A 13,936-nucleotide genomic window follows, 5' to 3' on the forward strand; every position below is an offset into this window, starting at 1 on the left:
AAGTTCTTAGAGACCTACAAAGAGACTTAGACTTCCACACAATAATAGTGGGAGACTTTAACACCCAACTGTCATTATTAGACAGATCAATGAGACAGGAAATTAACGATATTCAGGACTTGAACTCAGCTCCGGACCAAGTAGACCTAATAGACATCTACAGAACTCTCTACCCCAAATCAACAGAATATACATTTTTCTCAGCACCTCATCACACTTATTCTAAAATTGACCACATAATTGGAAGTAAAACACTCCTCAGCAAATGCAAAAGAATGGAAATCATAACAAACAGTCTCTCAGACTACAGTGTAATCAAATTAGAATTCAGGATTAAGAAACTCACTCAAAACTGCACAACTACATGGAAACTGAACAACCTGCTCCTGAATGACTACTGGGTAAATAACAAAATTAAGGCAGAAATTAAGAAGTTCTTTGAAACCAATGAGAACAAAGAAAACGTACCAGAATCTCTGGGACACAGCTAAAGCAGTGTTTAAAGGGAAATTTATAGCATGAAATACCCACAGGAGAAAGCAGGAAAGATCTAAAATCAACACCCTAACATCACAATTAAAAGAACAAGAGAAGCAACAGCAAACAAATTCAAAAGCTACCAGAAGACAAGAAATAACTAAGATCAGAGCAGAACTGAAGGAGATAGAGACAAGAAAAGCCCTTCAAAAAAATCAATGAATCCAGGAGTTGTTTTTTAAAAAAGATCAACAAAATAGATAGATCACTAGCCATACTAATAAAGAAGAAAGGAGAGAAGAATCAAATAGACACAATAAAAAAATGATACAGGAGAGATCACCACTGATCCCACAGAAATACAAACTACCGTCAGAGAATACCATAAGCACCTCTACACAAATAAACTAGAAAATCTAGGAGAAATGAATAAATTCCTGGACACATACACCCTCACAAGACTAAAGCAGGAAGATGTCAAATCCCTGAATAGATCAATAAAAGGTCTGAAATTGAGGCAGTAATTAATAGCCTACCAACCAAAAAAAGCCCAGGACCAACAGATTCACAGCCGAATTCTACCAGAGGTACAAAGAGGAGCTGGTACCATTCCTTCTGAAACTATTCCAAACAATAGAAAAAGAGGGAATCCTCCCTAACTCATTTTATGAGGCCAGCATCATCTTGATACAAAAATCTGGCAGAGACACCACAAAAAAAGAAAATTTCAGGCCAATATCCCTGATGAACGTCAATATGAAAATCCTCAGTAAAATAGGGGCAAACAATTCAGCAGCACATCAAAAAGCATATCCACCACGATCAGGTCAGCTTCACCCCTGGGATGCAAGGCTGTTTCAACATACGCAAATCAGTAAACGTAATCCATCACATAAACAGAACTAATGCCAAAAACCACATGATTATTTCAATAGATGCAGAAAAGCTCTTCAATAAAATTCAACACAACTCCATGCTAAAAACTCTCGATAAACTAGGTATTGATGGAGTGCATCTCAAAATAATAAGAGCTGTTTATGACAAACCCACAGCCAATATCACACTCAATGGGCAACAACTGGAAGCATTCCCTTTGAAAACCAGCACAAGACAAGGATGCCCTCTCTCACCACTCCTATTCAACATAGTATTGGAAGTTCTGACCAAGGCAGTCAGACAAGGAAAGAAATAAAGGGTATTCAATTAGGAAAAGAGGAAGTCAAAGTGTCTCTGTTTGCAGATGACATGATTGTATATTTAGAAAACCTCGGTGGCTCACGCCTGTAATCCCAGCACTTTGGGAGGCCTAGGTGGGCGGATCACAAGGTCAGGAGATGGAGACCATCCTGGTGAACACTGTGAAACCCCGTCTCTACTAAAAATACAGAAAAAAATTAGCCAGGCATGGTGGTGGGCGCCTGTAGTCCGAGCTACTCAGGAGGCTGAGGCAGGAGAATGGCGTGAACCAAGGGCAGAGCTTGCAGTGAGCGGAGATCACACCACTGCACTCCAGCCTGGGCAACAGAGCAAGACTCCGTCTCAAAAAAAAAAAGAAAAGGAAAGAAAACCTCATCGTCTCAGCCCAAAATCTCCTTAAGCTGAGAAGCAACTTCAGCAAAATCTCAGGTGAAGGGGTGGCCTGCCCCTCCACAGCTGTGGGTATATCTTGTCAGGTGGGATGAAAGACTGAGAAAAGAAATAAGACACAGAGACAAAGTATAGAGAAACCACAGTGGGCCCAGGAGACTGGCGCTCAGCATGTGGAGGACCTGTACCGGCACTGGTCTCCGAGTTCCCTCAGTATTTATTGATTACTATTTTCACTATCTTAGCAAGAGGAATGTGGTAGGAGAGCAGGATGATAGTGGGGAGAAGGTCAGCAAGAAAAAGTGAGCAAAGGTATTTGTGTCACAAATAAGTTCGAGGGAAGGCACTATGCCTAGATATGCACATAGGCCAGATTTACGCTTCTCTCCACCCAAACATCTCAGTGGAGTAAAGAATAACAAAGCAGCATTGCTGCCAACATGTCTCGCCTCCCGCCATAGGGCAGTTTTTCTCCTATTTCAGAATTGAACAAATGTACAATTGGGTTTTATACCGAGATATTCAGTTCCCAGGGGCAGGCAGGAGACAGGGGCCTTCCTCTGTCTAAACTGCAAGAGGCTTTCCTCTTTTGCTAATCCACCTCAGCACAGACCCTTTACGTGTGTCGGGCTGGGGGACAGTCAGGTCTTTCTCATCCCGCTAGGACATATTTCAGACTATCACATGGGGAGAAACCATGGACAATACGCGGCTTTCCAAGGCAGAGGTCCCTGCGACTTTTCCCGGTACATTGTGCCGGTGGTTTATCGAGAATGGAGAATGACAATGACTTTTACCAAGCATACTGCTTGTAAACATTTTGTTAACAAGGCACATCCTACACAGCCCTAAATCCCTTAAACCTTGACTCCATGAAACACATGTTTTTGTGAGCTCAAAGTTGGGAAAAAGTGGCTGGAACAAAGTTACAAATTAACAACATGTCAACAAAACAATTGTTCAAGGTACAGGTCAAAATGGAATTTCTTATGTCTTCACTTTCTACATAGACACAATAACAGTCTAATCTCTCTTTCTTTTCCCTATACTCAGGATACAAACTCAATGTGCAAAAATCACAAGCATTCCTATACACCAATAACAGAGAGCCAAATCATGAGTGAACTCCCATTCACAATTGCTACAAAGAGAGTAAAATACCTAGGAATACAACTTACAAGGGATATGAAGGACCTCTTCAAGGAGAATTACAAACCACTGCTCAAGGAAATAAGAGAGGACACAAATGGAAAAGCATTCCGTGCTCATGAATAGGAAGAATCAATATTGTGAAAATGACCATACTGCCCAAAGTAATTTATAGATTCAATGCTATCCCCATCAAGCTACTGCTGACTTTCTTCACGGAATTAAAAAAAAAAAAATTACTTTACATTTCATATGGAACCAGAAAAGAGCCTGCATAGCCAAGACAATCCTAAGCAAAAAGAACAAAGATGGAGGCATCATGCTACCTGACTTCAAACTATACTACAAGGCCACAGGAACCAAAACAGCATGGTACTGGTGCCAAAACAGATATATAGACCAATGGAATAGAACAGAGTTCTCAGAAATAACATCACACGTCTACAACCATCTGATCTTTAACAAACCTGACACAAACAAGCAATGGGGAAAGGATTCCCTATTTTATAAATGGTGTTGAGAAAACTGGCTAGCCACATACAGAAAACTGAAACTGGACACCTTCCTTACACCTTGTACAAAAATTAACTCAAGATGGATTAAAGACTTGAAGGTAAGACCTAAAACCATAAAAGCCCTGGAAGAGGGCCAGGCACAGTGGCTCATGCCTGTAATCCCAGCACTTTGGGAGGCGGATCACAAGGTCAGGAGATCGAGACCATCCTGGCTAACACAGTGAAAGCCTGTCTCTACTAAAAATACAAAAAAATTAGCCACACTTGGTGGCGGGCGCCTATAGTCCCAGCTACTTGGGAGGCTGAGGCAGGAGAATGGTGTGAACCCAGGAGGTGGAGCTTGCAACGAGCCAAGATGGCACCACTGCACTCCAGCCTGGGCAACAGAGCGAGACTCCGTCTTAAAAATAAATAAATAAATAAATAAAAAAGCCCTAGAAGAAACCTAGGCAATACCATTCAGGACATAGGCATGGGCAAGGAATTCATGACTAAAACACCAAAAGCAATGGCAACAAAAGCCAAAATTGACAAATGAGATCTAATCAAACTAAAGAGCTTCTGCACAGCAAAATAAACTATCATCAGAGTGAACAGGCAACCTACAGAATGGGAGAAAATTTTTGCAATGTATCCATCTGACAAAGGGCTAACATCCAGAATCTATAAGGGACTTAAACAAATTTACAAGTAAAAACCAACAACCCATTAAAAAGTGCGGATCACGAGGTCGGGAGATCGAGACAATCCTGGCTAACATGGTGAAACCCCGTCTCTACTAAAAAAATACAAAAAACTAGCCGGGCGACGTGGCGGACACCTGTAGTCCCAGCTACTCGGGAGGCTGAGGCAGGAGAATGGCGTAAACCCGGGAGGCAGAGCTTGCAGTGAGCTGAGATCCGGCCACTGCACTCCAGCCTGGGCGGCAGAGCGAGACTCCGTCTCAAAAAAAAAAAAGGTGGGCAAAGGATATGAACAGACACTTCTCAAAAGAAAACATTTATGCTGCCAACAAACATATGAAAAAAAGGTCGTCACCACTGGTCTTTAGAGAAATGCAAATCAAACCACAATGAGATACAATCTCTCACCAGTTAGAATGGTGATTATTAAAAAGTCAGGAAACAACAGATGCTGGAGAGGATGTGAAGAAGTAGGAATGCTTTTACACTGTTGGTGAGAGTATAATTTAGTTCAACCATTGTGGAAGACAGTGTGGTGATTCCTCAAGGATCTAGAAGCAGAAATACCATTTGACGCAGCAATCCCATTACTGGGTATATACTCAAAGGATTATAAATCATTCTACTATAAAGACACATGCACATGTATGTTTATTGCAGCACTGTTCACGATAGCAAAGACTTGGAACCAACCCAAATGCCCATCAATGAAAGACTGGATAAAGAAAATGTGGCACATATACACCATGGAATACTATGCAGCCATAAGAAAGGATGAGTTCATGTCCTTTTCAGGGACATGGATGCAGCTGGAAACCATCATTCTCAGCAAACTAACACGGGAACAGAAAACCAAACATTGCATGTTCTCACTCATAAGTGGGAGTTGAACAAGGAGAACACAAGGACACAGGGTGGGGAACATCATACACTGGGGCCTGTCAGGGGTTGGGAGCTAGGGGAGGGATAGCATTAGGACAAATACCTGATATAGATGAGAGGTTTATGGGTGCAGCAAACAACCATGGCATGTGTATACCTATAACAAACCTACACGTTCTGCACATGTATCCCAGAACTTAATGTATAACAAAAAATAAAAATAAATAAAAATGGGCAAAGAAAAATAAAACAAGAAAACACACATGCACACATTTGCATTTTAGCAGAAGTTCCTTTATCCTATTACAGAATTTTCCAGGAAGACATCAAGCATATAGTTTAGCTTCTCAACAGATGAATGTTGTACATACTTTTTTCCTGCAGTAAGATTCAATATTAAGTTTGATGATAACCTGGCATATAAAGATAATAAAACTGGATCATAGAAAAACTTCACTGATCAGAGTAGATAAACCTGGGTTTTAATCTCTGGCTTGCCACTACCATATATGTGTCACATTAGGTAGTTTATTAAATTGTGCCATACCTCGAATTTTAGAACTGCAAACTTATAATCATTTTGGAAGAATAAGATAACATATTTGAAACAATAGATGTATATGTAAATTCTGTATTTAATTTTGCTATATTAATAGCATTATTTACAGTTACTTTGTAATACAGATGATTCTAATAACAGCCAGTATACCTAACAGCAATAATAGGATATGGTATCTGATAAAAACTTTTTTATCAGATAAAATGGTATAACAAAGTGATTCATAGACAAAGAGCAGGGACGAATGAGGCTTCTATAAATCACACATATAAGGAGTTCCTCTGCTTCTCAGTTTCACCGTGTGAAGTGTACACCAAAATGTGCCACAGAAGGGGACTATGGACTGAATTTGGCCAACAGTCATGTTTTCTTGGACCTACGCAGTTTTGTCCCAGATAGACTTTTTTAAAAAGCTAGCTACCAAATTTTTTTTATAAAGCTAGCTTCCCAAATACTTGGGAAATTTGACACATAAAAATCAGGAATCTTAACTTTTCTTACAAAATTAGATTTGGCAAAGCCAAGCTTTTGTTACCCTGTGGCTGGACCTGGCTGAGAAGTGGCTGACCCACTGAGATGGGACATAGCTTTGCTTTCCTCACCGCTCCCCATTGCCTTCCAGACACGCAGCTGACCGTTAGCTACCATTTATCTTCTTGCACTGAGATGCTTCACTCATACACATTTCTTGCCCTTTCCCTGGTGGCTTTTCAAGTGGTAGTCCCTGTTACACCATCCATTTCTAGATAGGCCAGCAAGGAAGCAACTATCAGTTTTCAAATTTACCCACACACACATTGAATATCTGCTATATTCTTATATTATTTTTCTAGTAACCAACATTGTGTTAATGATGATAAATGAAAAACAGTCTTAGGAGACAATAAATTTAAACCAGATTTCTTCAACTCCCTACCCAACAATAAAAATTTATGTTCTCGTAAGAAGCTTACTTCCTCTATAGAAATTAAGATAATTAAATCCATCCAATCTTTTAATTATCCCAAATACATAAGCTTCAACTCTGCTTCCGAGAAAACTTATTTGTGACAAAATGATAAATAAATATCATTGAAAAGCAGTGGTAGCATCATTGTAATAATTATATATTTTATCTGGCTTTACTTCTCTTTCATTGTGTACTAGATTGTAGCAAAGCATGTTATTTTAACTAAAACTTCTCATTGTTTTAATGCAACACTCATCTAATTGAGTTTTCATGAAGATGAAAACCAAGCAAAAATCCCAGATTTTATAGATTACAAACTAAATGAGGAAGTCAACTTCAATCTAATTAAACATTGATTTTGTTTGCAACTGTATTACTGCATATCAAATTAAGTTGAGTATCTATTCCAGAGGAAGTCATATGATTGAGATTTGACTTTGTATTATCAAATCAGCAAAGAATAAAAGTCTAAGCATTTTTGAGAAATATATAGAACATGGAGGAAGATGAATATCAACAATCCTGTTTATTAACTCACAAACAATATTATGGATAAGTATTTTCCATGACTGTGCATATGTATGTCTCTACAATGTATGTATTTGGTATAGCTGAAAACTGCATGTCAGCTGATATCCGTAGAGGCAGCAGCATTTAGGAAATTCCTAAACTATGATTTGTCTGTTGATCTAGAGGCTAACTATCTCAATTATCTATCTCACTTAAGGCTGTCTTAATCGGAAGTATAATCACATAAACGTACAACAGGGATGTTCGGCCCACATGAGTCTTGTGAAGGCAAAACCTTGGTAAAGATGCTTAGCAGTTTTAGTCAAGATGAAGTTTAGCAGGAAAAGTTCATATTGGCTGGAAAATGAGGAACTGAGCTACCCACCTATGTCTGGATGAGTCTCTTTTCCACTCACAACCCCGCAATACTATACTACTCTTCCTCAAACTAAAAGCCTAGGCTCCCACTGCTCTTCCCCTTTCCCTCCAGCCCCTCTGGCCTCCTGGCTGGACTTGAACATGCTGGGTATGTGCAGCGGCTGTTCCCTGCCTTGGATGCTGTCCTCCCAGATAGCCACACATCCAGCTCTGTCTCTCTTTCAAGTTTTCTCATGTCGCCTTCTCAGTAAGGCCTCTATGATCACACCTGCCTACCAGAACTCACGGTCCCTCTTTCTTTGCTCTACTTTTCTTTTTCCCATAGCACTTACAGAATTTATTTCTTTATGAGGTTTCTTGTTTACTCTCTGTCTCCCCCAACTAGAAAATAAATCCCATGAGATCAGGAGTCTATTTTGTTTATTGATGTATCCCAGGCATGTAGAACATAGGGTCTGGCTCATAGCAGATGATCAATAAATGGTGGATGAATGAGTACACATGGCAGATGGGTGCCTAATTAAGATCTACAACTAGGGAAAGATTAATTTGAAGCAATATATAATAATAATATTAATTTAATGATACTAACACCCAAAGCTTACATATCAACTAAATGCTATTGAGCACTTACTATGCACTAAGTACACACTAAGTGTTTTACATGAATAATCTCATGTAATATTCATGGCAAACCCATGAGGTTGATCATCTATGTTTACCCCCATCTTATAGTCCAGGTTACTACGTGATTTGTCCAAAGTCACAAGCAAGAAAGTTACAGAGCAAGATTTAATGCCATGCAAGTGTGTTCCAGAGACCATACTCTTAACTGCAGGGCATAGATGCCTTTACCCTTTTGGCACTGGGCAGTCTTTTGGATTGTCTCCCTCTCGTTTGACACAAGCCCCATGTGGTTTAGCGATTCAGTCTTCAGTTTCTTTTCTGGCCATTTGTTACTGTAGTTTCATTAGTGCTTCTAGTGATCAGTCCATCTGAGATCATGATGTATTTCTTTTCGAAAGCTGTACATTCAAGATAACAGAGGGTACCCTGAGTGACAGATTAGGTGAGCCAAAGGATCTAACAGGGGGACACCAAAAAGGTCAAATTGACCAGTCCACAGAGTGTTGACTGACACAAAGTTAAGGCCAGAGGTGAAAGTGGAGTCCCTAAATTGGCAAGAGACAGAAAGACAATCTAAAGTCCACAAGGAACTATTCAGGGTGGGAGCAGGGTGTTCCTATGATCACTCTGAAAGGGACATAGGAAATTTCTAGGTCTAGCTCCCTGCTGTGAAATAGAAATGAAGCATGCATTTCACTCACAGGAGTATAAGCAGACTTTTAAGAATTAATAAACAGAAATACTCAAAGCAGAATATATTATCTTCTAGTTAATATCTAATTAATAGTTGCAAAACTATCACAGTTAATTTTTGCTAGTTTTCCTTCTCTACTAAAAAAATTAACTGGCATTCATTATTCAGCCATAATGTAAAATATCTGAGCACATGAATAATTAGAAACACGCACTGAAAGGCTAGAGCAATGTGTGGTTGTAAGATTTATTAATGCCTATATTCCATGAACTAAATTTAGAAATCAGTAGCTATTACATGACATGTTAAAAGCAGCATTTATTCTACTGACCTGACTTGCGCAGCTTCCTCTGAGGTCACTGAAAGTTATGCAGACCATAAATGTTCTCCAGTTCCTGGTTCCATCAGGAGATCTTTAATATGTTAGGATGTAATTCAGGCCTATGTTTTAAAGCTTGGTGAAATATGCCATGAAGAAATGAATGTCTTTTACCTTCCCGTTCCTAGGGCTTTGTCCACAAACAGTTCAACTATAGAATCCAGAAGGAGGCAGCTCCTTAAGAGATGAGCAGGTGGAGAGTGAATTTTTTACTATTAAATCATTAGAGTCAGCCAGGACTTAACCACGGAAGTTAAAGAAAATTTATGCAAAAAGCAAGCTCATTTCACACTTCCAGAGACAATTTGTAGCTCAAACCTTAGCATGAGTTTCCTGAGGTTGTGCAGTTAGCATCAGGTGTAGCTTTCATATTAAGTACCAGCAGAGCATTATCTGGACAATGAATTCAGCAAAACCTTGTGAATTTATAGGTTTGAAAAAAAGGAAATAAAAAATTTCAAGTCCAGAAAGTCACTAACAGCCATAAACCGGTTAATATCTATTATCTGCATTCAGAAGAAAGAATGTGCTGTCTTTGGCCTCAGCGTATTTAATTGGAATTTGAATTCTTTCTTCTAAGGGATTGGGAAAAGAGTGTTGTGTGACTTGGATAGAGAAACATAATGGGAAGGTACTTAAGTCCCTCTACCAGTGCAAAAAGAAAGAGATGATAAATGAGTGATTTTAAAATGAACATCCTTTGCTGCTCATAGATTCCCGAGTTACTGTATTAGAAAGGACTAGGAGCAGAGCAGGTGGGTATGCCAAGTGCTTTTTTAAGGAATTAAGGAAGATATTCTAGGGGAAAGAGATACCTGGAATTAATTTACTGAGGGTCCACTTTGCGCCAAGCACCATGCTTAGTACTTGACATATAGTCCCTCGTCCAATTTCTGCAGTCGTCCGCTGAGGGACACATTGGTGACAGCAAACATTCTGCAGTCTGTGCAGATACAGAGACTGAGCACTGATTGCATGCTGGGAGCAGTGGTGAGCTTACACAGGGACAATCCCTGCTTTCATACAGAGGTAGGCCTTGTACCAAGCATTTAACTCGGATCATCTGAATTAATCCTCACCATAAGGCTATGAGGCAGGTATCATTGTTATTATTCCCATTTTACAGGTCAGACAATGAAACTGATTAGTGGTGGAGCTGGACTGGAACCCAGGCAGTCTGTCTCCAGAGCCTCGGCTCTTAACCACCATGTTGTATCACCCCCCGACACATGCACACAAACACACTTTTTTTTTTTTAATTATTCCTTCTTTTAGATCATTCACTTGCTAAATTGGTTAACAAGGCTTCTTTCATCATGAGAATCGTAACATTAGTTACCCACCCGGGCCCCTGCTCAAAAGCCTAAAGGACCTTGGGAAGTAATGATGAAGCAGTTACACAGGACAAGACAAATGCCTCCTTCATGGTGCAGAAGGGCGGGTCTCATGAACAAAATGTCACTGGAGGTTCAGGTTGTCAAGGGAGGGGAATATGTGGGCTCATTGCCCCTGCTACAAATGTTTCTGACCTGGACTTGCCTGCAGAAGAAAAGGGAAGAAAGACTGACAGGGAAGCTCAACCTTCACGAGCTTGACAAGAGCAGTCACGAGTCCTGGGGCACTTCATCCCTTGATCCCAATCAGAGGGGTTCACATCATCCCACTTCCCACAGACAGTTTCATTTCTGACCAGACCATTGTCTTCAAGGGAAGACTAGTATATCCCGAGGGGAGGAAATAAATGTTGTCTCCTCATCTTGGGCAATGGAAATATGCAAGACAGGGAAGCATGTAGGGAAATTCAATCTAATTTAGTAAATATTTGCATCACTACTATGGCTGGGCACTCTTAGTCAATATAGTAATATCAGGCCCTTAATCAATATAGTTGGCTCTTAGTCAATATAGGCTCTCAGTCAATATAGTAATTTATCTGCAAATGCTGTCGTTGCATAGACTTCACAATTTCCATGGCCAAATAAGTTTGGAAAATACCAGGTAAAACATTAAAAAAGGCCTTTTTGCTAGAGCACTCTTGGAGTCTTCAGGCTAACATGCACCATGACTGTCTAGAAGAGGAATGTAACATTTTGTGCAAATGCAGTGGATGACAGGAGCTTGTTATAGATCATTTTGTGGCACTGCAGTTTGATGCAACATATTTGGGCATAAGGTCTTTATTAGGTCTCAGTAACATCATGAATGATGGATGTTACCCTCATGAATAGAAGGGCCCCAAAAGTGATTCTTGGCTTTCAGGGATATCTGTTTACCAACTGTTCAGTTCCAATACTAACCATTGTAATTACGTGAGTCTTTCTCAGGATGCATTGAGAAGGCTGGCTACCTCTCTGTGATTTTCAGACACAGAGGAGAAGAGTATCGGAGGCCTCTCAGAGTCTATTTGTCTTAGAGTCAGTGAATGATTTCAGGGCTTTACACTATTAAAAAAGCATCTCCAGATAAGGGGTTCTGAGACAGGAGAAGTAGTTGCACTGCTTTCCATTATTATAATCACAAGCTGGGGTTCAATATTCTACCTTAGCACAGAAAATAAAAGTTGGAAACAGCTTCTAGAATACACAAAAGGGAAGTCTCCAGAATGGCAGTCCAGGGATAAGAGGACTGAGCCCAGAACAGGGCCTTGTCCTAGTTTTAAACAGTGTACCGAGGGCAACAAGAAAACGGCCACCACTCTCAAAAGTGAGATAAGAAAGCTGCCCTCGGGCATTGGTGACTGTAACAGAAGATAAGGTCTTTGAGGAAGTCCTCAAAGTCTCCCCAGGGGAGGTTAGAGGAGGTTGGGAAGCAATGGTATGCTGGAACGAGCTTGTACTCCTGAGAGCTGGTTAATGAATTTGCGAGAATTCTGCAAGTCAGGTATTAAACACAGTCATTATTAAAAATTAACTTATATAAATATACAATTAAATAAAGCATATTTTTAAATACAGGTAGTAAATACTCAAAAGTTGACATTTCTGAATTATTTTACAATTATCTATGCTCAAGCTTATTTACATCTATTATGTGTGTATGATAGAAATGTTATATAATGTTGTGTTACAGCTCATGTTTCCCCAAATCCGGATTCAGTGACATTATGCTGGTAGCCCAGAATCAGGTATGGTGGAGATACTTACAACATGAAAATTGGCAAATGCTACAGATCAAAACTTTTCTTTATCTTTCTGGTTTTTTTTAATTGGACAGCCAGTTAAACACTCACTAACACACTCTTTTTTATGTAAAGCTGGTTTCTTTTAAAACTTAGAAAATGTTTTTGACAAATAAAATTGTAGTACTTATGGGGTACAAAGTGATAGTTTGATAACAATATGTATGCATTGTAGAATGGAAAATCAAGCTAATTAACATGTATATTGCCTCACATAGCACTTTTTCATAGTGAGAACACTTAAAAATCTCTCAGTAATTTTCAAGTATGTAATATATCATTATTAACTATACAACATGGCGTAAAATAGATCTCTTGAACTTATTCATCTCCCTAGCTGAAATTTTGTGTCCTTTGACCAGCATCTCCCCAGCATCGTCCCCCACCACCTCTGATAACCACCATTCTTTTCTCTGCTTCTATGAGTTTGACTTTTTAAGATTCCACATATAAGTGAAATTGGCAGTATTTTCTTTCTGCACCAACACTTTTAATGGGAAGTGACATTTACTGAATGCTGAGCCCTGAGATAACTACTTTCCATAATTAACTCCTTTCAATCTTATAGACTCCTAGGAGCTAGTGTCCTGGGTTTACTCCAAAGGAAAGGATGGAGATGTGGTTTTCTTCTTTGTTAATCCTAATATTCTGCTCCTGCAGACCAAAGAGCTGTAGTAATTCACATGGGATAAACAGATATTCAAGGATACACTTTTTTTTAGTGACCAGCACCTGCCACCTCTAAGTCCCAGGTAGTAGTAGATGCTGTTGGTGTCCTGTGCATATCCCTCAGGAGGAAATTACAATTCATCCATGGGCTGTTTACCCTTGAAAATGAATGGGCCCAGGAACAATCCATAATACAAAAGAAATATGCACTATGGATTGGAACCAAGCAGATCTGGGTGGCATAAGTAAGTTAAACCAAGCAAGGGCCCAGACCCATGTCACCTAGTTATGTTGCCCCAGTGCCTCTCCCTCAGCTTACACTTATGATCTTATGCAGGGCTCCCTACAAACAACTAAGGAGAAAAAAATTCAAGCCTCATTCACAGATGGGGCAGATCAATAATATGCAAGCCAAAAATCCCCTGTAGCTCCACTGCTTCTCTATTGCTCTACTCTGTGACCTTGGAAGACAGTGATGGGGGAGGGAGTGGCATCCCAATGCGCAGATTTTCAAGAAGTGCTCCTGGCTATCAACTTTGCATGGAATGCAAAGTGAATTAATTGAGTTTAGCTTCAGGCCCACATCCTGTGTGTGATCTTTCAGGTCTCACCATAGGTAATTACAAGGCTTTGCCTGGCAAGCTTCAACCCTCACACCAAATTTAGCACATAGCCAGAGTGTTGAAGTTTTCTGGAGGGA

Source organism: Macaca mulatta, chromosome 15, assembly GCF_049350105.2.
Source record: "Macaca mulatta isolate MMU2019108-1 chromosome 15, T2T-MMU8v2.0, whole genome shotgun sequence".
Taxonomy (NCBI): domain Eukaryota; kingdom Metazoa; phylum Chordata; class Mammalia; order Primates; family Cercopithecidae; genus Macaca; species Macaca mulatta.